Source organism: Bos mutus, chromosome 10, assembly GCF_027580195.1.
Source record: "Bos mutus isolate GX-2022 chromosome 10, NWIPB_WYAK_1.1, whole genome shotgun sequence".
NCBI classification, from domain to species: Eukaryota; Metazoa; Chordata; class Mammalia; order Artiodactyla; family Bovidae; genus Bos; species Bos mutus.
Genome location: NC_091626.1, coordinates 28,397,671 through 28,422,608, shown reverse-complemented (window position 1 = coordinate 28,422,608; position 24,938 = coordinate 28,397,671). Strand labels below are relative to the sequence as shown.

The following is a 24,938-nucleotide window of genomic DNA, read 5'->3' as shown; positions in this document are numbered from 1 at the left end:
GAAGCCAGAGAACCATACCTTATCCTTTATCAAGCCAAGATCTAAGTCCTGCTTAAGGCTCTTCCTGAGCACAGTCCCTGTGATGGTGGGACCCAAAGATGCTGATGGGGGCATTTCCCAGGCTTTACACTGGTTCAACTTGGGACTTACTTCAGTTGTTCATGATGATAGGAATTTGCTTTATACTTCATCCTGGCTCAGTTGGAGCCCCTCCATCATCTTCAGGCAATTCACAATCTCTAGTAAGCTGGGAGTGAACTTCCCAGTTGGCTCTAGTAGTAAAGAACCTGCCTGCCAATGCAGAAGACACAAGAGACTCCAGTTTGGTTCCTGAGTTGGGAAGATTTCTGGAGGAGGGCATGGCAGCCCATTCCAGTATTTTTGCCTGGAGAATCCCACGGAGAGAGGAGCCTGGCAGGCTACAGTCTATAGGGGCGCAAAGAGTTGGACACAACTGAAGCGAGTTAGTACTCACTTAGCATGCAGTGAACTGGGAGACCTCTGAACAACAGCAGGACTCTAAAGATTGTGGCTCATGACTCCTTAGTGAATTCTACAATCCTTTGAGGCACTACCTGAAGTTCGAGGAGGAGCTTGCCAAGGAAGAGGGACCTGAGGACAGCAGTGGAGATGGAGATGTGGAGTACAGATCATTATTCTTTACAGGAATTCTCAGATCCTGTCTGCTGGAGGTCTTTACAGAGAGTTGACCTTCTGTGCAAGTTAATGTGGCAGTCTGTTGAGCTGTGATTCTGTTCGAGGCCCAGTATAACCAAGAAGATGAGGGGGAAGGAAGGAGGGGGAGGGGATATTCCAGGTCACAGCCACTGCAGCCCCGGGGTAACATCCTTCCTTGGGTAGAAATGTCTTCACCTGTGAAATGGGAGTATAGTGTTGTCAGGGCAAGTGCTTTGAACCCATAACTGAATGGCCAGATTGTTAGCTTTGTTCTCTGTTGCCACTGGTTAAGTGAGCATAAAGACACTTCCCTAGAAAGCAATATTTGCAAGGATCCTAGTATGGTGTGGGAACTGAGTGGATCCTAAATCTGTCTCCTCTTGTCCTGTGAGTGGAATGGCCGCCCCATAGTTCTCCAGCTAAGGGGTCAGCAAACTTTTACTATGAGGGGCACATAGCAAATATTTTCAGCTTTGCAAGCCATACCATCTCTGCCACGGTCACTAAAGGAGCCGTAGAAAATACATAAACAAGTGGGCATGGCTGTCTTCCAATTCAAGTTTATTTACACAGTCAGACTGTGGACCAACCTGATCCATGGGCTGTAGTTTGCTGACCCCTGCTTTAGCTCATGGTAGATGTCCAGCAAACACTTGGGAAATTAACCTGTTGAAGATAAGTGAGTAGGGGTCTCTCTGTCCATCCAGATCTTTGATTTGAATGCTGTTTTCACAGGCCCAGGTTATGTGTTCCTACCGTGGGGTCAGAGCAGCAAGACCCTCACCTCCTCTTCACTCCCCTCCCCCAGCTTTGAGAGACCACAGCTCATTCAAACCCACCCCCATAATGGAGAGCAGCATTTGTGCACCTTCCAGGATCTGCTTCCCTACCCCTCCCCACCTAGGGCCTTTCCCTTCCATCCCGTTTGTGGGACACACAATTTGTAATCTCCTTAAAGCCCAAGAAGCCAGGTCTCTGATTCATGTAGATTAAAATCAGCTGCAACCTATTAATGGCCCAGAGCCCAAGACAGATTTTAGGAAACAAAAACACTGGACCAAATTAGACTGAACTGGCCTCTGTCTCCAGGGGAGGGGGGTGGGGTAGGAGGCTGGGGGTGAGGGGAGTGGCCATGTGGTTTTAATTAATTTGGATTCTCTTCCTGAAGCTAATTCACCCAACACAAAGCATGTGTAGCTCCATGGAAGCAGGCCGCCATGGAGCTGGGCTCTCCCTGGTGCAGCCCCAGGTCCTACTGGGGGACTGGGACTGGTTGTGTGTCTGTAATTAACAGGTTTCAAAGTGGTTATTTTGGAAAAGAGAATTTCAGTGGCGCGTTAAAATCCTTTCATCAGCCATCAGCCAGCGTCCCAAGGCCTTTAGCAAGGCCCTGGCCACTTACGGCTTCAGAGCTTTGAATTCCCAGGGTCTTGTTTGAGAATGTGGAGGCTTTTGCCATGGGTTTTATTAGGCTGATGGTTACCATGATTTTCATTATGTTGTTTGGTTACTGGGATCATAAAAATGCTTCTCTCTTCCTAGAGTACCTAAGAACATAAAAAATAAAAGAAAAAGAAGAGCCCCTGCCTTTGTAGAAGTTGCATCACATACAAAGCTAATACTCCCTCATGAGAAAGAGCTGGCTGTGCCTCTGGGTGGGTGGAGGGTGGGTAGAGGGTAGGCAGGAATCAAGAGGCTAGGAAGAGGCAGGAAGGGTGCCCGACCAGCACCCCGTCCTGACCTCACATCTGAGGAAACTGAGGCCAAGAGAGATGCCTCCTGCTTGACTCTGGCTCTCCAACTCTCAGTCCCGTGTTCTTTTTCCTCCTGGTGGCATCAGGCTGTGAACAAGAGTTGCAGAGGTATTTGCGGAAGTGAGAAGGAGTCTGAATTCTTTTAGGCTGGTGCTTCAGGACACTTCTGAGAGTAGAAGGAAATGGTCGGATTCACATGCAGCTTAAAATAAAGCGCCGAGGTGTATAGGGAACTGATCCGGCCCGTGCTGTGTGTTCTGATGGTGCCTCTGGGGGGCTGGGGCGGGGGGTGCACTCCTCGGGCTGCAGCAGCTGCACGGAGGCCCTGGAAGGAGAGGGGAGTCACTGGGGCCCTCACTTGGCACCCACAGCCTTGAGCTGCGGGAAGAAGGGAAATAGGTACCAAATCCCACAAGCCACAGAGATGATTTCTTGCCGCTCTGAGTACAAAACCTCTGAAACCTGGTCAAGCTCCCAGAATCACCATATGGGGCAACAGGAACTTCGGTTAAGCCTGAGTTATCTGATAAATGGAACCCCAGCCTGGCTTTCCTTCCTATTTTGATGGTGGCTACCTTCCAGAGCGTTCTTTCATGGGGGACATGAAAAATAGTGTGGGAGAATTTCTATGAAATCACCTCTGTTACTCCAGAGCAGCAGCCCTGGCTTTCAGGAGGACATGAGTAAGACCTTCGTCCACATGAAAGCTATGATGGCATGTTCAGAGAATCATAGAGTATCAGAGCTGGGAAGGAAATGCAAGTCTAGCCAGCCCATCTTACAAATAGGGAAACTGAGGTCCGAAGCCAGGGTCGGGTCCAGCCCATGGTTTCTGACTATCAGTTTGCTCAACAATACCATTCCTCACCAGGCCACAGTTCCCCTTTGTCCTGATATTTTTGTTCATTCGTTTAATATTTACTGATTATCCCCTATAAGCCAGACACTTTGAGGTGCATTAATTTTGTTTCTTTAAATTTTTTGAGATGGAATAAAAGAAGTACATGTCTGTGGAATACAGTAAAGAAGGAAAGGAAAATCTTCTCCCCTCCCAAGTTCAGGTTTTAGGAAAACTTTGTGAGCCTGGGCACCCTTGGGAAACACCTGCTGGGCTGGATGTGCCTTTTAGATGGCCTAGTAATATCGCTGTCATGTAAGGATGGACTTAACTAGAATGCCTCCACTTGCAGTCACCACCTAGGCAGCCTAGCCCAAAGGGTTCTGGGAGTGACAATCATCAGGGATTCTCTGGATCCAAGTTTGAGCTGATGCTGTGGGGAACCCAAGCCAGTTGAAGGAATACGGATTATTGGGGTCCCTTGGTCTGTTTCCCATCATTCTTATATAATTTGCTTGTCAGTCCTTTGCTCTTGTTTACCTCTGTGTGAATAACTCCTCGATTATAAATCAGAGGACTTGGCACTGAGGTTTGGATCATCTGTGATCCATAACTTTCCCAAGGCAAAAGAAATTTAACAAATCTCTTCTCTCACGATGTAGTATCCAAATCATGGATGCGTTGATCTGTGTAGAGCAAGCCAAGTCTGAGCCTCCCCACCCCCACCACACTCACCCTGAGCAGTCATGCACACATTCATTCACTGATTCATGGGTTCATTCAACAAATATTCAGTGAGCAATTAGGTGCCAGACTCCATTCTAGACGATGGATATACAGAGTGGAAAAAGACAATGTCCCTCCTTATTCTGTTTACATCTTGGGGTGGGGGCAACATATAATAAGCCAAATATATATACTATATATCTATACACTCACACATACATACATGAACTAGTGATAAGCCCCTTGAAAAAAGTAAAGCATGATGAAGAGACGGGGTGAGGGGAACACTTTTACACACAGAAGAGTCAGGAAGACCTCTCTGAAGAGGTGACCTTTGGGCAAGGCTTGAATGAAGAGCATTCCAGGCAAAAGGAATAATAAATGTGAAGACCTGGGACAAGGACCTGTTGGATGTCTTGGGGAACAGCCAGGAAAGTTAAGCTGGAGCAGAGGGAGCAATAGGGATGTCAAAGGTACAGAAGGTCAGAGAAGTGAGCAGAGCCCAGGTCAGGGGAGGAAGACTTGACGTCTGTTCTGAGCACTATGGAATGTCTTTGGAGCAGGAGAGTGATGCTGCAGAGATGTACACTAGAGGGCCATAGAGAAGCTGACAGAGTGACGATGGCCCAGCTCCGGTTAAACGTTTGCATTCAGACCCTTGGCAGGTGGTGCACCTCAAGGGCGGTGCCTGAAGTGGAAACCTTCCAAGAGAGCTACATGTTTCAACAGGGTGAGGCTGGGCCTGGGAGCTCACTACCTCTCTACCAATTAGTCTTAAGCCCCAAAAAAGGAAATGGTGCTATTTAAATAGCAGGGTTGGGATCCGTGAGTCAGAGAACTCTCAATCCATCAGGTCACCCCCAGTTAGGCTCTGGAAAATTGCTGATACTCAGGCCCCCAGTGGAGAGTTTGGCTGCAGGCTCAGATACAGACCTGGCCTTTAGGGGATCGGGCTTTTTTTCTGGCTGACTATATACTGTCTGGTCAGTTTCATTCCCAAGCCCTTCACTTTGCAAAATGCAGGTGACTTAGCTGGGGAGCAGAGGGAAGAGGGAAAAGGCATGAACTGTGCTTTCAGTCAGCCCTGGGTTGCAATTTTTGCCTCCATGCTTAACAAACTTTTGGAAATGCTACTGAATCTGCTACAACTACACTATCCAATACAGTAGCCACGGTCATGTGTGGCTACTTACATTTAAATCTTAAGTTTAAATCAATTAAAATGATATGAAATGTAAAATTTAGTTCCTTAATCCCACTGGGCACACCGCAAGGGCTCAATAGCCACGTGGAGCTGGTGATTATCATGGTATTGGACAGTGCAGACATAGAACATTTCTGTCATGGCAGGAAGTTCTGTTGGACAGTTTCACTTCCTCGAAAAAGAAGTAACCCGTGAGAAATGAACGTGTTAATACACAGAAAGCACAGGGTACTTCTGTCTCATTATAGGTACCCAGCAAACAGCAATCTCCATGATTTACTATGTGGATCTCCATCCTGGCCCTGCTACTGACCAGCTGTGAGGCCATTCAACCTCTCTGAGCCTCAGTTTTCTGATCTCTAAAATGGGAATAACAAGTAATACTGAGTGAGTTTCTCATAGCATAACATATAACCTAATCTTTATTTTTCTCAGTTTTCCCTGGACCTGAGAACATCCCCGTTAACCCTCTGCTGACTTATCGAGACCCAAATTTGGAATCTCCAATCCTGCCATGCTTAGCAGGAGGCATGACTGAGATCATGGCTTTGTGATGAGTCCTGGAGCTTTTAGCCATTTTGAAGGGTGTGAAGTTCTAATGAAACAAGTGGGCAAATCTGCTCAAGAAATACAATCATTTTTACTCAAGTCAGATATTCTCCTGCTCTGGTACTCTGAAAGCAGTCGTGTCCGGGTTCCCCTAGCCCTGGGCCCCCACTTCCTTGCCTGAATGCTCCTTCTCAGGGTGCAGCCTGCAGGGAGAGGCTCTCAAGCAGCCCTTCTGGTATCTTAGCCTCCAATCAGTCTTCTTTTTTCTACTTTGGGGCTTTGTTGTTGTTGAACATTTATTAACTGCAGGCATTTGGTGGGTGGAAGTGGATTTGCCTGGGGCTGGAAGGAAGTTATTTGCCAGGCCAGGAGAAGGTGTGGTTTCAGAGTTGAAGCTGGAATCCCCTTCACCTGCTTAATGCATTTCAGGGGAGATTTGCTTTCAACTCCCAAATTACCTGCTAGGATTTCTAGACCTGAGATCATATCTCCCCTGGCTGTTTTCTTTCATTTCCCATAAAAAAGACAAAGAAAAAATTAAAGAGTGAGAGGCTCAAGAACAATAGTCTCCTGCTCTTTTAAATTAAATTGCACACAGTGAGTGATTTTTTTTCACTGTCTACTGTCAGGCTGGCAGGAGAAGGGCCTGTGCAAGTACTCAGAACCTCTGCTTTTGGGGACCCATGGAGAAAGTACAGCTGGGCTTCTACAGAAAACTCAGGAAACAGTATAGATTTACTGTGTCCACTGGAACTTTCTAAATCTACCCCCTGCAAGCTGTTCCACCTGCAACTTTCTCTTAAGTGATAGCAGCTCCGACCCTTGGGCTGTTTACGACCCAAACCTAAATGGAGTCATACTTAAACCCCGACTTTCTTTCACACCCCACTTCCAAGGTGCTGGAGCATGTTATTGGCTTTACTTTCAAAATCTGTCCAGAATCCACCCAATTCTCATTATCCCCTCTGCCAGCATCCTGGTTCAAGCCACCACCATCTCTTCTCCAATCACCTGTGATAACCTCCTACCAACCTCTCTCTTTCCCCTTCCCACTAACTGGCCCACGTACTTCTACTTGCCTTGCAGTGTATTCTCAACATACTCTGCTCCAAATCCCCAAATGGCCCACAATGAGTCCCATCCCATCCAGAGTAAAAAGCCAAAGTCCTTCCAGTGGCCATGGGAGCCCTGAAGAATCTCACCCATGCTAATGCTGACCTTTCCGCCCTCCCCTCTCCCCCTTGCTCATTCATCTCCAGTTACCCTGGCCTTCTTGCTTTTCTCAAACACACAAGATACATGCCCTTGTTGGGGCCTTTGCTGCAGCTGTTCCCTTACCTCTTCAAGTCTTCACTAAAATGTCACCTTCTCACCAAAGCTCCCTCTGATCACCTGGCTCATCTCAAGTTCTCCTCATACCCCCTTGCACTCTCACTTGCTTTGAGCTGACTCAGCCTCCCCTCCTTAACACTTATCACTCTCTAACCTACTACAGTCTCCCTTCTAGGATTCCCCATGGATACCCACGTCCCCAGATCTGCAGGGTTTGCTTCCGCAGAGAGATGACTGTGTATCATTTGGGTGTTGGTTTTATTGTTTTTCTCTCTCCTCACTTGTAGAATTGTCATCCGCATGAAGGCAGGGACCCTGCCCTGTTGAGTTTGCTTCCAGGCACTGGGCTCAGAGCCTCTCTTTTTCTCCCACCAATAACCCCCTCTTGGAGATGTGAGCTGTTCAGGGAGCCTGACCTGAGAAGACTAGAGCTGACTTGAGCCCCAAGTATTGCCAGGCAAAAAAAAATCCAATAGGTCAAGGCTACAAGGAGGGTTAAACTCATAAAGGAACCCCAGATAAGTTTGAGTTTAGAAGGAACTGTCCCCAAGGTCATGGAGGGTAAGTGAGCAAGAAGTTGCCTAAATGATCGTATGACTATGAGCAAGGAGACAAAGAAGAAGGAAGAGGAGAGGGAAAGAGAGATGAAGGAGAAAGAGAAGAAAAAGAATCGACAAGGCTATCAGCTCTCACATGTTTTGCTCATGTGCTGTGCTGTGCTTAGTCACTCAGTCGTGTCCGACCCTTTACAATCCCATGGACTGTAGTCCTCCAGGCTCCTCTGTCCATGGGGATTCTCCAGGCAAGAATACTGGAGTGGGTTGCCATGCCTCCTCTAGGTTTTGCTCTTAAGGACCCCTTTATACTTAAAACTTGTTGAAGCCCCCCCAAAAGCCTTTGTTTCCATGTTTGCATCTGTTGATAAATCCGGGGGTAACCAGCCTCCTGGATAGTCCCCAGTGATCCTTCTCTCCCAGCATTCCTGCCCTTGTGTGTTCAATGAGGGCTGGTCTGTGTGGCTGCAGAAAATGGCAGAAGTGAGGATACGTGACTTTAGCTGGCTTCAGAGGCTAGGCCTTAAAAGGGGCTACAGGTTTCTACTTGGTCTCTTCTACTGTCCACTCCAGAGAAAGCCAGTTGCCGCATTTAGAGGACACTGGGAGAGACCTATGTGAAGAGGAAATGAGGCCCCTCACAATAGCCAGACACAACTGGCCAGGCTTGTGAGTGTACTACCTCGACAGCAAATACCCTAGCCCTGGTCAGGCCTTAAGGCTACAACCTCTCAAGAGAAAGAGCCCAGCCACTCCTGAATTCCTTATCCGCAGCAACTCTAAGGGGTAAAGGTAATGGTTGTGTGTTTGAGGGTGGGGGGAGTTATATTTATTTTATTGAAGTATAGTTGATTTACAATATTGTGTTCATTTCTCCTGTACAGCAAAATGATTCAGTTATTCACATATATACACATACTCTCATATTTCCCATTCTGGTCTATCCCAGGATTTTGACTGTATTTCCCTGTGCTGTACGGTAGGACCTTGTTGTTTATCCTTCCTCTATATACTAGTTTCTGTCTGCTAATTCCAAACCCCCAATCCATCCCTCCCCGCCCTCCTACCTCTTGGCAACCATAGGTCTGTTTCTGTGCCTGTGAGTCTGTTTCTACTTTGTAGATAAGTTTATTCGTGTCATATTTTAGATTCCACATATAAGTGATATCATATGGTATTTGTTTTCTCTTTGTGAGCCACTTCACTCAGCGTGACATTCTCTAGATCCATCCGTGTTGCTGCAAATGGCATTATTTCATTCTCATTTACGGCTGAGTAGTATTCCATCCTGTATGTCCCACGTCGTCTTTATCTGTTTGGTGACTATTGTTGTTTTAAGCCACTAGGTTCTGGAGTATTTTGCTATGCAGCAATAGATATTTAAGTCATTTACCATATTAAAAATTAGAACAGAAAACTATTTTAAACAAAAGTTGTTGATACTTGCTCAAATGTGGCTGTTTTGATATATACTTACATAATAAATTGCCAGCCAAGGGCATTAGTTTCTGCAAAAATCTCCCAGTCAATATTGTGTTAATGCTTATTTGTTAACCATTTAATGTATATTTATATGAATAAATTCCTATTTATTAATTAACAAAAATCCAAAACTTTATTTGTTTAAAACTTTAAAATAGCACAATCTTACTGTAAAAATAGCTGTTTTCCAAAACAAAACAGAACAAAATTTAATGAGAAGAATGACAGTGTTTTACATTTTTGCAAATCTCTTTAATGTCTGGCTTAATAGAAGACAGCTGGATTCTCATATCTACTTCTGCATTCAATCAGCAGTGATAATATTGTTTTGGTTGAAGTTTATGAAGGAAACCCAGCCTCACATAGATACGAAGTTGGAAAAGGGAGGAATATTTTTAATAGCCTTTTCAGATAATTGTAGATATTCTTCTTTGACACTATACCAGAACTCGATAAATGGTCGTTTATTAAAGGTTACTTGCAGTGTGGAATCTGAAACTATCTCAATGAACTCTTTGTACTCAGTTTCATTAAAATCTGTTTGGTCTGTGTTGCACTGAATGGATCTTTTGCCCATGCATGATTTTGTAATCTATGCATGGTCATTTGGAAAATATTGCTTCACTAAGTTATGCGGATCTGAATCTGATCTACTTCATGATGAAAACTAAAAATTCACATTTGTTGATATCACCACTGATCTTATCTGAAACCTCACTAAGTACTGAAACAGTATAAAGCTCACTGAGACAGATACAAGTTTTCAGAAATTTTAACGTTTGCTTGAAAGTTTTTATTTTGACAACGAGCACTGTCGATTATCTTTCTTAAAATGACAAGTTCAGATTGTTCCTTTTGGAGAAAATGACTGTCAAATAACCAAGTCTGAATAACCGTGGTAATTCAGGCCTTTCAAGTAAACATGATATTTCATGAAAGTGGCTAGTTCAACTCACAACTCCGCCGCTCTCACAAATGCTTTTTCTCTGAACAAACAATTGTACCTCAGAAAGCACCAGAAATGCCTCATGCTTACTTTCTAGTTTGCCACGCATAATACTCAAAAGACTTGGACTTTGGGCAAGATTTCATAAAATTAATAATTTTTACTGCTCCATCTCAGACACACTTAAGTGAAATTGGTTTCTTTTTTTTGGTCCGACTTTGTGGCAGTGAAGAATATGACAATTTTACCCAAATGTCGACACTGTGAAGCAGACAAATAACATCTTGGAATTATGAACATAGTTTTGACCTCGAAAACACCTTCTTAGGGTCTCAGGGACCCCAGGGGTCCATAGACCTCACTTTGAGACCCATTGCTTTAGAGAAATGGATCCTGTTTCATCACTTAGAGCATTTGTAGGTGAGTGTACTACATGCTAACACATGCGTGTACCAGGTCTTTGTGTCAGACTGTGATGGCCACCATCTGTTACACAAAATGGAAACATTGTTAGATGTTTGTTAGATACATAGCTTGTTAGATACCAGCTTACTCTTGTGGTTAGAGTAGATATGAGAAAGGTTATGTAAGGGAGGTTAGGGTATTTTTATGTTTCTGTTTGCCCCACTTATGAAAGGTGTGTGGATGGTAGGAGAAAGCTAGGCTCTGGGGAATTCCTCGGATGATCAGGGTGGTATAATTAAGGTAAATGAGGAAGCTAACACCTGCAGCCCTTTATAATGCTTTTCTTCTCTCCCTTTCATCCAATGAGCTATAAAAGCTCAGTGCACTGCAGAGGCACCCTTTTCAGAGCAGTGGGGTCCTTCAAGCTCCAGATTTAAAGCGGGCAAGAGGGCTCATTCCCTCTGGCAGGACCACCAATCAGGACAAGAGAAGCAGCAGGCCCGAGAGGCTGCATTGGTTCTAAAGGTCAGGGCACCCGTGAGGATTTGGTCGCCGTGGAAAAGCTAATAAGCCGGCCTCTCGTAAAGTCCTCAGCATTTCCACAAAGTGGACTTAGAGCAAGGCAGGGAGGGACGGGGTTATTTTTCAGTCTGTTTCAGTTCAGTTTTTCACTGCAGACACACAGAGTAGGTTTGAACCCGCACCTGACTAGGCCCAGCTCTTTGGTGAGTGATGTGTAACTGTTCTGTCTGTGATCATGGGCCCCATCGGCGGGGGAGAAACAACCAGCAGTTGTGTCCGGAGCCCTGGGAACTGGAGACCTTTCCACATCTGTTTGCCTAGTCGGGGGTGGGAGGAAATCACCAAAACCCCTCCAGAGCTGGGCCAGAGCCGGAGGTGGGGGTCAGGGCACAAAAGGGCTTAAGCCGCTGGCGACCCCGGGTCATATGACCACCCCATGGTCCTCCCCCAGCCCCTTTCATCCCCTCAGGTGCCCAACACTCAGCCTTTTCATCATCCCCTAGGTCAGCAGGATCAGGTTTATGTGAGTCGACCAGAAAGCTTATCAAACGAAGGCAGAAGCAGGTGTTTGAAAACCTCCTCCTGCTAAAAGCTGGGTCGAACAAGGTTGTCGATGCAGCCAAGGCCAGGGTCCCTCACTAATTGCATTTTCTTTCCTGTTCCCTTTTCCTCTCTTTCTGCTTTGGAACCCCTAGAGGTCTGTGGGAATCAGTCACTAAAATAAACCACTCCAAGAGCTGGGGATACAGGGAAAAACAAAGCTATATCAGGGTGTCATTGTTGGTAGCTTGAATCGACCGTGATGGGGGCAGTTGCATCATGGAAATCAATAGGCTACAATGCAGACTCTCTTCCCTCCAAAATCAGTTGTTAAACATTTACCAGCTTTCACTGTGGAGACTGTTGCTCAAAGTATGATTCTCAGAGCAATTGTATCTGAATTTCCCAGGGAAAGAAAGAAGGTAGGGGTGGAGGTGTTGCTATTTAAATACAGATTTCCTGGTCAACCTGAACTCATTGAATCAAATTCTCTGGAAGGGAGCCTGGAGAGATGTGTTTTTAGCAAAGTTATTAATAAATTTGATAAAGTTTAAGACTGGTCTTAGGGAGTGGGAGAGAAGAGTGGGTGTACATCTGGCTTTTGGCATCTAGAAGGAACAGCTGGCTTCAGTCCCAGTTGGCCTGAACCCGGACAGCTGTTTTCCCTCGAGATATAAACTTCATGACGGGAAAAGGAGGTGGGAATTCTGGGGTCCCATCCATCCACTGACAACATGATTGGTTCTGCCTTGGATCGCAGGATGTCTCCACATTCTAACCTTGAAACTTGGACCCAAGACAACATGAGCAAATGCCCAGACATATGCATTAGCGTGAAGAAATTCACCACCATTCATGCCATCGATAGGGGCAGTGGAAGCCCTACCCAGGGCTCCAGGCAGAGGAGCCCAGGCAGGACCCAGTGTTTCCATATTAGATTGCCTAGGACAGCAATTTTCTTTCAGGTTTGTAGAGGCATTAGCGGGAGCTTTCACAATCAGATATGATTTATGAAAAAAGGTCCTTGTTTACTTTAGCCCACTGGATCAGGAAGAGAAGGTCCTTTAAAGAAGAAAGAAAAAGAGAAGAAAAGAGAGATCTTTCTTTCCTCAGAGGTGAAACAGAAACTTTGCAGAGGGATCAACATTGCTTTTGACTTGTTTTGCATCTACCTGAGGGAATAGTACAGATTAATTTTTTCTGAAAACTTGACTACATTTCCAAACAGTTCTGGGAGGTAGGTGTTGATGAGAAAGCAAAGACCAGGCCAGACCACATGAAAATAGAGCTGGTAAGTGGAAGGAAGGGCTGGAGTTTGGACTCCAATTCTGATGAAGCCCCACTCCCCAAAAAATACCACTGCAGTTCCCTCCCAAGCCCAAAGCAGTATTTTTTTTTCTTGCATGTGGTTGGAGCCCAGAGGTGGAGAAGGAAATGGCAGCCCACTCCAATGTTCTTGCCTGGAGAATCCCAGGGACGGGGGAGCCTGGTGGGCTGCCGTCTATGAGGTCGTGCAGAGTCAGACACGACTGAAGCGACTTAGCAGCAGCAGGAGCCCAGAGGAGTTGTTAACAGGCAACTGGGACAGTAACATTGGACATTTGAGCTCAAATTATTGTGAATTCTTAAACCATTAGAGCTCCTTGTATCCTGATACAAATTCAGAAATATAAAGCCACATGTAAAACTTTCAAGATTATGAACTATTAAATTATGAACTATTATATTATTGGCTATTTAATTATCCACTGGAATAGATAGTTGAGAGTCCACCATGTTGCTGAGTATAATTTAGGCACTCCCCATATCAGGCATTCAGGCTCATAGCACTTCATTAAGTTCACAAGCAGGGCCTACTTGTTTGCTCTGACTGTTCAGGGCTTTTATCAAATATGAAACTTCATCAAGTGGAAGGGGGAAGTGGCCAAATGGCCTACTTCAGGAAAGCAAGATGTGATCTCAAGTATTTTTTCTGAGGTTTCATGGCCTTCTTGTACCTACGAACTCTCCTCCTTACCTAAAGCCTCATCTCCACTTTGAAATCACTCACTCATTTAGCAAATAATTAGCAAGAACCTACTATGCATCAGGGCTTCCCTGGTGCCTCAGTTGGTAAAAAATTGGTATGCAATGCAGGAGACCCATGTTCCATCCCTGGATTGGGAAGATTCCCCTGGAGAAGAAAAAGTCCACTCCAGTATTGTTTGCCTGGAGGATTCCATGAACAGAGGAGCCTGGCAGGCTACAGTCCATGAGGTCTCAAAAATCGGACAGAGCTTAGTGACTAAACCCCCCACCACTATGTGTCAAGGAAGAACAGAAAGCAAATAGACCACATCTCATCCTCATGAAGTTCAGTCTATTGAGAGACAGATATTATACAAAAATATATAAAAATAAATATATTCTACCTTGTCTGAAATGCTGTGAAAGAAGAGCACATGGTGTAAAGAGACCAATGGTTTTGATGGTCATCCACAGCGAGAACATTTACAAGGAAACCTTACTGATAGGATTTTTTGTTTTCATTGTTTTGGATGGCACGGGGTGGGGAGAAGGGGTTGCTGAAAGTTCAGTTGGGAACACTTGAAAGGGAGATGTCATGTAGGCAACTGAATTCCCAACTCAGGAGAGAAGCTGGTTTGGGAGTCAGCAACACAGAAGAAGACTGGGGCCCTCATCAGAGGGCCCAGACGAGGTCATTTAGGGACGATGTGTAAAATGACTGAGGCCTGCACCCTGGGCTGCCCATATGGAGCTCTCTTGGACAGAAAGCCACTTGAAAAGTCTGGTCGGTTGCACTTAGGAGTAGTGGACGTGCAAATACAAAAATCAGAAAAGCAATTCACAGCCCCCAGGACACTGACTCCCACATCTTTTTTTTCCCATGAGCCAAGCAGGCTGTCTGCGGGCCAGTGAGTGGATTAAACTAGAACTTCCAGAACTGGAACAACTAGCCTTGTCCTAGGAAGTGCTTCATAGCTCTGTTGTTTTCTCTTTCTTCCTCAGTTCCAAGTTCCTCGGCCCCTTGGAGATGCTGCGTGTGTAGGTATTAGGGAGAAAGCAAGTAAACCAGTTCACACTGGTGTGTGAGTGCTGTTTAACCACCTAAGCCTCACTGAGGTATATCACTGAAAAAAGGCAAAACTAAATCTCAAGTCTGTGCAGTTTTAGGAAACCTAGTATATTTATGGTGATGCCTTCAGGAGGGAAGACACTTGTGGGTAGGGGTGATCACTCTGTCCCCCTTTCAGCTTCCTTCCGTTCCTCCTGCAGCAGCTTCTTTTCTTCCTCCATTGCAAGACTCCTGAGAGCCTTGAAAATCTCCACCACTTACAGAGTGGCTCCTCTGGCATCATAACCAGGCCCCTGACAATTATGTTAGCTAATAACAGTGGACATTAACTGAGCACTCACTATGTGTAGTGAGTGCTACACTCAAGCACTTTTCATAGCTGACTTCATTTATGTCACAGCAACGAGGTTGGGCCACTCTTCTCACTTTATAGGGGAGGCCAAGAAGGATTTGCCGTGTGACTCAGCTGCCTATGGACACGCAGCTCATAGGCTGAGATTTGAAACAGGGTCTTGCTTCCCAGTCCACACTTGGGGAGGTGAGTCTGAGACTCTGTATTTGGGTTTGCTGGGAGTATAAAAGTGAACCCCAATCTGATGCTCTGAGGTGGGCTCTCACTATGCCTGGCTTAGTTTGGCCCCATCCTGAGGTGTCTCAGGAGGACAGCCCAGGCCAAGCCTGTCATTTCTGATCACAAACAAAATGGGAGTCCTGTGAGGTGTCAGGCTTCTGTCTCTTTAGAGAGAGGACCAAAAATTCCCCTGAATTTGTTAGAATGAGATTGAGGACACAATCTTTTCAAGCCAAGCCTCTTGGGTAGAGCTTGCAGTGACCACAGAAGAATACGGAAATTCCCTTCACCGTCTCTGAGGTGTTCAAATTCTTCTCTCTCTGGAACAAAGCCTTTGGAAGCCTCCATAACCCTCCCTCTCTTGGCTCAGAGGCCCAGCTACACTTTATAAAACAACCCAGGGCCATCTGATTTGAAGCATGTACCGGCTCGTGTGGGCAAGACAGTAATTACCTCCAATTCCAGTTAGGAAAGCTGAAACCTGCCTTTTTCATGCCTCAAACAATTATGGAAGCGCCTTTTGAAGCTCTAGATAGAATAGAAAAGCAAAACAAACCAGAGCCAATTAGAGCCTGGGATTTGAGGATGGCTTAGTTTTGTGCAGCGGGACTCAGGAGGAACTGTGGGAGAGGGTCAGGGGTCACCCCAAACCTCCAGCTGCCAACCAACTTTGCCTGTGCCAAAAGGACCATTATTTTGTATTTAAAATCAAGGCCCCTTTCCCTGGCTCGGGAACAATTTGCAGGAACGGCCTCTGCATCAGCTGTGAAGAAGACTCCCTGATTAGATAAGGCCTGGAATGCATTTGATGTTGAGCAAAACAGTTCTCTGACAGCTTTCCTCACATGCCTTTAAAATGTTTTTCCCTCAGCTCAAAGTTGGTAAGAGAAACTGAATCCCCAGAGGCTGTTTTGCTTTGGGGTCCATATCTGAGGAATTTCTGTGGCCCGTATGCCATTTGGGGTTGAAGTTGTCCAGCCCTGAAGCCCTTCTGGTCTTGGTTGTAGAATCTGGCTCTTTGGAGGCAGGCTGGGGAACTACCATGAGAGTGGAAAGAGCAGATGACCAGGCATGAGGTCAGAGGTCAGCAAGCAGTCCTGGGGTGGGGCGGGAAGCCCGAGGACCCAGGCTTCTTTACAGAACCCAGTGACCATTCTGTGTTGTTCAGCACTGTGCCACAAAGTACAGAGATGGAAGTGGAGCTGGGGCATGGAGGTTTGAAGCTGCATTCAAGCTGGTTTGGCCAAAATCTGTTCATGAGAAAGATTGTCCAGGTGGCCTTTTGAATTAGTAGGATTGGGCTGACCTTGAGGGCCACGTGACATTGCTCTGGGAGGCTTCCCTTTTGAGTTTGAATTAAGATAAACTGGACACCAGAGAGCCCCAAGAGAATGCCCTCTGCTGTATTTGTGCCCCTATTCCAAACTGAGAAGAGACCTTGGTATAGCTGCTCTGCTCTCCATCTGCCTGTCATTCACCCACTTGAAATGGGGCTTGATGTCTCCCTTTGACTATAAGAAACAGCCATATGGGAACAGTATTCCTGTAGAGCAATACAAAGGAAACTTTGCTCAGGAATATATCGGCTGCAGTCAAGATTGAGTGAATATCAGTGTTCTTGAGATATCAAAATGACTGGTTCTCCGGCTATAAGAGAAAAGCTTCATATCTTGTTAGGTCTTTGATAATTGTAACAGCCAAGATGTATCAGAGCTTTTACCAAGTACTATGCTCTATTCTAAGGGCTTTGTGTGGTCTCTCATCTGCTCCTGACTCCAACCCTTTGAGGCAGGTGCTTTTATTATCCTCAAGGTACAGATGAGGAAACTGAGACGTGGGGAGGTCAAGTAACCTGACCAAAATCACAGAGGGAATCAGCCTTGCTCGTAAGACACCAACAGAGAAAGCTACTGTCATGATTTTGGAGTGGCTTAGAAGCACTGAAAATTTAAATAATAATCAGATCAGATCAGTCGCTCAGTCGCATCCGACTCTTTGCGACCTCATGAATCGCAGCACGCCAGGCCTCCCTGTCCATCACCAACTCCCGGAGTTCACTCAGACTCACGTCCATCGAGTCAGTGATGCCAGCCAGCCATCTCATCCTCTGTTGTCCCCTTCTCCTCCTGCTCCCAATCCCTCCCAGCATCGGAGTCTTTTCCAATGAGTCAACTCTTGGCATGAGGTGGCCAAAGTACTGGAGTTTCAGCTTTAGCATCATTCCTCCCAAAGAAATCCCAGGGCTGATCTCCTTCAGAATGGACTGGTTGGATCTCCTTGCAGTCCAAGGGACTCTCAAGAGTCTTCTCCAACACCACAGTTCAAAAGCATCAATTCTTCAGCGCTCAGCTTTCTTCACAGTCCAACTGTCACATCCATACATGACCACAGGAAAAACCATAGCCTTGACTAGACAATGCTTAAAATTTTTAAATCCAAACTTTTCAATCTGGTCAGACTAAAAGTGTATAGCTGGAATTAACCCTGAATGGGTAGCCAAGCAGTGTTGGAATCAGAGGCCTCTCTCCTGCATAATCTTGAAGGAGCTCTGTCAAGACCAAGAAATAGAAGCATGTTACAAGTACTACATTAACAACCCTAGAAGGGAGACATGTGAAACACCCACAGGCTCAAACTGCTTTTGAATAAAGTGTCCCTAATGTATCCAAAACACATGATTAAGAAATGTTCTGGATACACTTTCAAGATTTTGGAGCTGAGTTACCTGTGGAGAATGCTCATATTCTCCTAGAAACTGTGTCTTGTGGTCATTGTTCAGGAGGATTCCTGGCTACTGTCATTAATTTGACCCTGTGGGATGGTTCTTTTTCTAGGTTCTGGTGGGGAGCATAGGCATTGATGCTCTAGACTTTGAGTTGAGTCTTCTCAGGAAGATGGGTGTGTCTGAAGCCCTTTAAGCATCGTTTATGTGATTTCCCAACCTTTTCTCTGCAGCAGACCCCAGGTGATTCTTCTCCAGGATGCAGCAGAGACTGCCAGCTGCTTAGTAGGCTCTCAGTTGGGCTTGAATGCTCATGATCAGGGTTCTCAGCTTTTCCATTTGGGGCCTATGGTAGGCAGAATAATGACCTCACAAAGATGTCTATGTCCTAATCCCTGGAACCTATGACTATGTTATATGGCATGGGAGAATTGAGGAAGCAGATGAAATTAAGGTTGCTAGTCAGTTGACTTTAGAAATAACATCCTGGATTATACAGGTGGGCCCAATGTAATCACAGGGCCTGTAAATGTGGAGGGAAACAGAAGAGTCAGAATGATGTGATATGAGAAAGACTTTGATGGGCCATTGCTGGCTTTGAAGGTGGAAGGGGGCCATGAGTCAAAAAATGTGGACAGCCTCCTGAAGCAGGAAAAGGAAGGAAATAAATTTTCCCCTAGAAGCTCTAGAAAGGAACACAGCCCTTCCAATACCTTGATTTTAGTCCAGTGAGACCTATGTCAGACTTTTGACCTCTTGAACCATAAATTTGTATTGCTTTAAGCTATTATATTCATGGTAATTTGTGAGAGCAGTCATAGAAAACTAATCCAAGGCCATAGACAGCTACAACATGAAAGACAGCAATCTCTTCAGGGTCCATGACCTGGGAGTGAGAAACCATGAAGGCCACCTCAGCATTTTCCCAATAACTGTCTGGAAACTCTCACTGCCCCCACCCCTTGGCCAGTTACCATCTACATGTGCACACTCCAGTCATCAGAGTTTTCCCTGGATGGGGCCTCTTCTCAGCTGGCATGGTCCATTTCTGGGCAGTGTTGCCAAGGCCTCTCCCCAGTATGGTCCATAAGCCCTATTGTGTGATGGTGAGAGGCTCTTCACATCCATCCAAAATGCCAAACCCTTCTGGCCAGCTCAAGGTTTGGGGGATTTTTTCTGTCTTTCCAAACAGCCAGCCACAGCTTCTCTGAGATCTAGAATATGGAATTAACATGACAGAACCTTGATATGCTAAGTGTGGGAGGACCACCTGAGCCATCCTTGGATTTGAGAAGCCATATGTTGCAAAATTTATGGTTTTCTTCTATCTTCCACTATTCCTCTCATATGAACATTCAAGTCAAACTTGTGGTCTGGGTTAAGAAGCTAGAATTCCTGGGATTCTGGCTCAGTCTCTTACTAACTCTGTGATGTTAGGTAAGTAAATTCATTGTGTTTCATCTCTTGTCTGTAAAATAGGGAAAATATGAGTTAATATAGGTAAAGTGCTTAGATTACTTCCTGTAACATGTTCAGTGCTATGCAAGAGTTATTTCTTATTATAACTACTGTGTGTGTTGTGGTTGCTATTATTATTAAATGGGTCTCAAGCCTCAGGGGCAAGTCATTTGGCACATTGGGAAAACCAGCCTCTTCGTGGTTTGCCATGTTTTATACTTCCAGCAATTGAGATGAATTACCACCATATGGAGTGTGGAAGCTCAGGTGTGTAACATCCTTTTAAAACTTTTCTTCCCACAAACATCTCCTTCAGGAAGCGGACTCTGTTGTGCCAGGGTCAAATGAGTAATTGTTGGGAAAGACAAAGCCCTATGCTTAGAGTTATGCAAATATAGTGGAGAGAGGGCATCTCAGTTGCTGAGTCACATCCACTGTCAACCCAGCCAGATTCATCCAGGTAGCTCAGAGCTCTCCACTTGGAGGATCTCAGCTCACCATGTGGACAACCAGGAGCCCTGACATTTAGGCCTCTTGGTTCTTCAACACTTAGCTCATCGGTCCCCAAAAGTGGTGAGGAAGAGGGGAGAAGATTGGCCAGTTTTCGGGCAGAAGCACCCCCGGCACACAGGACACTACTCGCATTGGCCAAAGGCCACTCACAGTTAACTGCCCCTTCTGGGTGTGGCAGCCAGCCTGTCTTGGCCACCATGTAGCCTGGATCGTGTAGAGGGAGCAGGTTATTAATAGTTCCTTAAGGGCTGCTGTAGGATGCTTCAGTCTGTGACTCACCCAAGAGAGAAGTTTCTGGGCAGATAAGGGGGCTCAAGAGAGAAGGAACTTACAACTGCACAAAGCTTCAATTGTAAAGCACAGTAATAACAGTGACACGCAAGAATGTTCCCTGCTCTCCGGTATCATGGGGACTGAAAACAGAACCACGATTTTGGACTTCCTCTTACCTTGATCCCCATAAAAGATGTTTGAATTACAATATTTTATCAGAACAAAACCCATCAGAACAGCTGCCTGAGCTAACCTGAAAACCTCACATGCTGGAGTTAGTGACCTCCAAAATGTAGGGGAAGGGGAGAAAAGAAAAGAGAGAGATAAGGGAAAGAATGAGCTCCTTCTGCTTTCTGTTCTGGCCATTTGGCACCCAGGAGCCGGCTGAGCTGATGTCAGACCCAGGCACCCCTGCTCCCAGGAGTCACAGGCGAGTACCAGGCACCAGGGAGATGCCTGTGTCTCAGACAAGCAGCACCTAGTAAAAGAGAAACACTACCCTGCAGAGTCAGACACACCCAAGCATGTGTTCTTGCTCCTCCTCTCACCAGGTGTTATTTAAAACCAGTTATATAACCTCTTTGCAAACATGAAAAACTGCCTTGTACCTGTTGGTATTAGGACTGTAAATACCAGTAAGTATCTGGAGCACATTGGGCATTCAATAGGCAAGCAATAGATATTCTTATTATTAAATATAGTAACCACTTGGACCAAAGACCACCTAATTTATAGTCATCTTACTGGAAGTTCACTACAAGAAGTCAGCTAATATATGTACACGTAGAAAAACATCTAGAAGGAAATTCATTAAAGTTTTGATAATGATTGTAGGCAATGGGATTATGAAGAGACAATTTTGTTTTCTTCTTTATACTCTTGTATTTTCCAAATTTTGGCAATAAATATGTATCTTTTACTACCTGAAGTTTTCAAAACATTACTGTTTAAAAAGTTCTCAATCCCAGCTTCCTGTCTCTGAGAGTCATATTTGCAATAAGTCACCCAAATCCAGAGTTGTTCAGCCTATTTCTAAAGCCAGAGGGATAGATTTCATCTCTATGTAGAGAATTCCTTCTTCCACACCATGTACCCGGAATGGAGTTCAACCCCTAAATGGTTTTTAGTCCCTTGTAACCTTGCCAAACTACTTAAGAGAAAAACTTTAGCCATTGAGAACTATGTCACCCATCACTTTCCACTCTTTTGCCTTCAGCTGCCAAGAAGCCTTAAACAAATTTAATTCTCAATTACAGAAACAATTAGCTCAGGTTTTTGGCATAAGTATTCCCCCTTTCTCCTCTATGGTTCAAACTTCTCTTTTTCTTATTCATCTAATTTATTGTACATGTGTCTGTTATTATAAACTATCTCAAGAATACTTTGACAGTTGGATATAAATCATAAAGTCCAAATTAAATTAATGAAATTTTACCTGATCTGTTGTAAGAACCTATGATCAGCCTGTTAAAATTCATATTATTAAGCATCTTGATCAGCAAGTACCAGGAAGGAGGCATGAAGAGAGTACTGAGGAGAAAGTCTCTAAGTCCAGATCCCATATTTAGGGAGGGGACTTCTGGTTACAAATATGGATTTGTTTGCAACTAAATATTTATGTTTTAAAATGATTGGTTGATAATCATTCTAATGCATGTTGTGAGCATCTACTGGGTGCCAGACACTGTTTCAAACTTCATCCCATCAAAGTTGTGAGGTAGGTATTATCATTTCTAACTGATGAATTTAAACATAATCAAACAAGTTAGATAACTTTCCCCAGACTTCCAGCTAGTAAGTGTTGGGTCTGTGGCTGGCACCCTGGTCTGTCCAACTCTAAATAATTCTGCTTCCACAAATGAAGCTAATTTTCTTTTTCTCAGTGAATTAATGTTGAAATGGTAGACAATGCTGAAGCTGCAGTTGGCTGAATTTCAAATCTAGAAGGATAAAAAGAAGCTCCTGTGGAGTAAGGAGGACTAAATTGCTCCAAGCAGAGTTGATGACTGGAGTTAGGTTCATGGCTTAACATTAAGCACTGAAGTAGAACTTTCTCATTAGAGAAAGAAGGTTGGAAAAAAAAAAAAAAAAAGCTGATGACACTACCAGAACTGCTTCCATGAAACTGTAAGCCTTTTTAGATGAACAAGGAAGTACTCACAGCTCAGCAACCAAAAACCACATGCTTCTACTACTCAGGGAGAGATCACTAATACCATGGTTGGGCAGGATCTCAAGCTGTCATTTAGTTCTGAACCAGAGACCTCTATAAAACCTCTAGGATAGAAAAGATGAAGAGAAAGAAGGTAAAAGGACACCCACTCAAATGGGCATTCAAAAAGATACCCAACACTAGGAAAAACAGTCAACAAAATTAACACTTGTTAGATCAGTTTTGTCCAAAAGATATTAATATGACAATCTGACAAAAACTTTGTGTGGTTTAAATACTCAAAGAATAACATCCATTTTTAAAAGATAATTATGAAACAGAGCAGGCATAAATGAAAGGAGAACTGGTAAATATAAAAGAAAACCAGTTAGAAAGGTAAAATCTTTAGATAGAATATATTCTAGTCAATTCAGAGGAAGAGGGAATTAGTGAATGGGAAGGTTGTCTTGAAGAAATCACCCAAAAAAAGTAGCCCAGAGTCAAAGTTAAGGCCATGAAAGAGATTGAGAAGTTCCAATTTATGTCTAATATTAATAAAAGTTCTGGAAGAAACTTGGGATGGTAAAGAAACAACATTTGAAAACATATTAATTGGAAAAATGCATTTTGAATACTGAGCAGAATAAATAAAAATAAATCCATATCTCTATATTTGCAGTAAAACTGTAGAATTTCAAGGATAAAAAGGCAATATTGAAAGGTACTTGAAGAAAAAGAAGTTACTTATAAAGGAATGAAAATTGCATTGATGGTAGACTCCTCAATAACAATAGATTCTAGAAGACAAGGGGGTGATATCTTCAAAAATCTGAGGGGGGAAATTGTTAATCTAGAGTTTTATACCTAGTTAAACTATCATTTTAAAGTGAGTTTAAAAATAAAGGAATTTTTTTTTAATTAAAAATAATTGAGTTTATCAGCCTTGAACCTTCATTAAAAGTGCCATTAAAGGATGTATTACAACACAAAACTGAATCTTTAGTAGCGTATATAAATCAAGAATCCTTAGTGAGCATAAAAATACTTTTTTTTAATGGTTAAACAAAATATTAATCAAGATAATATGATGGGAAAGGGAGTGTTCATTAGTTAAAATGTACTAAGACTCTTGCCTATTCAAGAGAAGGATAAAATACTGAAAATCTTTATACTTTGAAACATTTGCAGTTAAATGTAGATGGTAAAGGTGCTTCCCTGGTGGCTCAGATGGAACTTTAGGGTCATAGAACTTCAGTCTATAGCTTCCAAAACCAAACAGGAAAATACGGGATACAGAATACCTTATAAATTTAAGAAAAGGCAAAAAAGAAGAAAAAAAGGAAGAAACAAAGAAAGATAATTAGAATAAATAAAATGGAAGAAATAAGCCAAATATAATACTAACCACAATAAATGGATTAAATGTACCTACTAAAAATTAGAAATTATCAGATAAGAATTTTTAAAGTATCCAGCTACGACCTATTTTCAAAAGACAAAATCACACAGAAACTTAGAAATAAAGAGATGGCAAATGATATACCAGGAATTCCTAACCAGAAGAAAGGGGGAGGATCAGAGTATCAATAGCAGACAAATAGAATATAGGTCAATACATATTATGTTAAAAGAGATAAAGAGAAACTCATAATAACAAAAGGAGCACTACATCAAGAAGACATAACATTCATGAAGCTGTATGCCTCTAAAAGCATAATCTCAAAACCTCAAAATATGTAAAATAAAAGCTGAGAGAATTACAAATGTACAATCATTGTAGGAAATTTAAACTCATTTTTATGAAGATGCTTATTAAAAACTTAAAAACTATAACTACAAACTGACACTTTACTCAAAATTCAACAATAAAGGATACATATTCTTTTTTAAGAAAACAGTCAACATTTACATAAATTGACATCACAGTCCACAAAAAGTCTCAACAAATTTTTAAGAATTGACAACAAATAAGAAAACAATAAAAAATAGTTTAGAATACATTTGGAAACCAATCTCCTGAGTAACTCATTTGTTAAAATAGAAACAATGTAGTTATATATCAAAGCTTAAGGACATAGCTAGAGCAATACTTAGGAGAGAAATTTAAAATCTTAAAGTTCATTAATAAAAAAATGGAGTGAATATGAAGGAGCTAAATGTTTAAATCTAGCAGCAAGGAAACCAAAAGCTCAAATCCAAAAAAAGCAGAGAACAAAATAATACAGTTCAGAAACTAGTGGAAAAGAAACAGAGACGCAAACAAAGAAAATGGAATCAACAAGTTGATTATTTGCAATTACTAGTAACACAGATATAACTTGATACAGCAGCTCAAGAAACTAAGAAAAAACATAATAAATAATATTAAGAATTAAAAAGAGACTGTGGCTCATATCTACATATGTAGTTGGGATGAAAAATATTGTCATAAAGGAGGATGAGCAATTTTATGAACAGCTCTGTAAGCAACTTAATGCCAATGGATGAAATCGATACTTTTTAGAAAAAAAAATTTCAAAATTGAATCAATGATATTTAACTGGAAAATTCAAATGAGTCAGTATTCCATGAAAGAACTGATCGATATTCAAAATTTGCCACTCAAATGACATTGGGCCTAGGTAGTTTTGCTGGAATGTTTTA

At 43.4% G+C, this 24,938-nt stretch overlaps 1 long non-coding RNA gene across 1 annotated transcript in view; it reads right to left on the bottom strand.

The window, feature by feature from the left end:
- Positions 1-17,411: 17,411 nt before the first annotated feature.
- Positions 17,412-24,938, bottom strand: part of LOC138989501 (uncharacterized) — a 77,675-nt gene continuing 70,148 nt past the window's right edge. Inside the window, exon 3 of the long non-coding RNA XR_011465798.1 lies at positions 17,412-17,725. This is a non-coding gene — a long non-coding RNA (uncharacterized lncRNA). The remainder of the gene's footprint in view (positions 17,726-24,938) is intronic.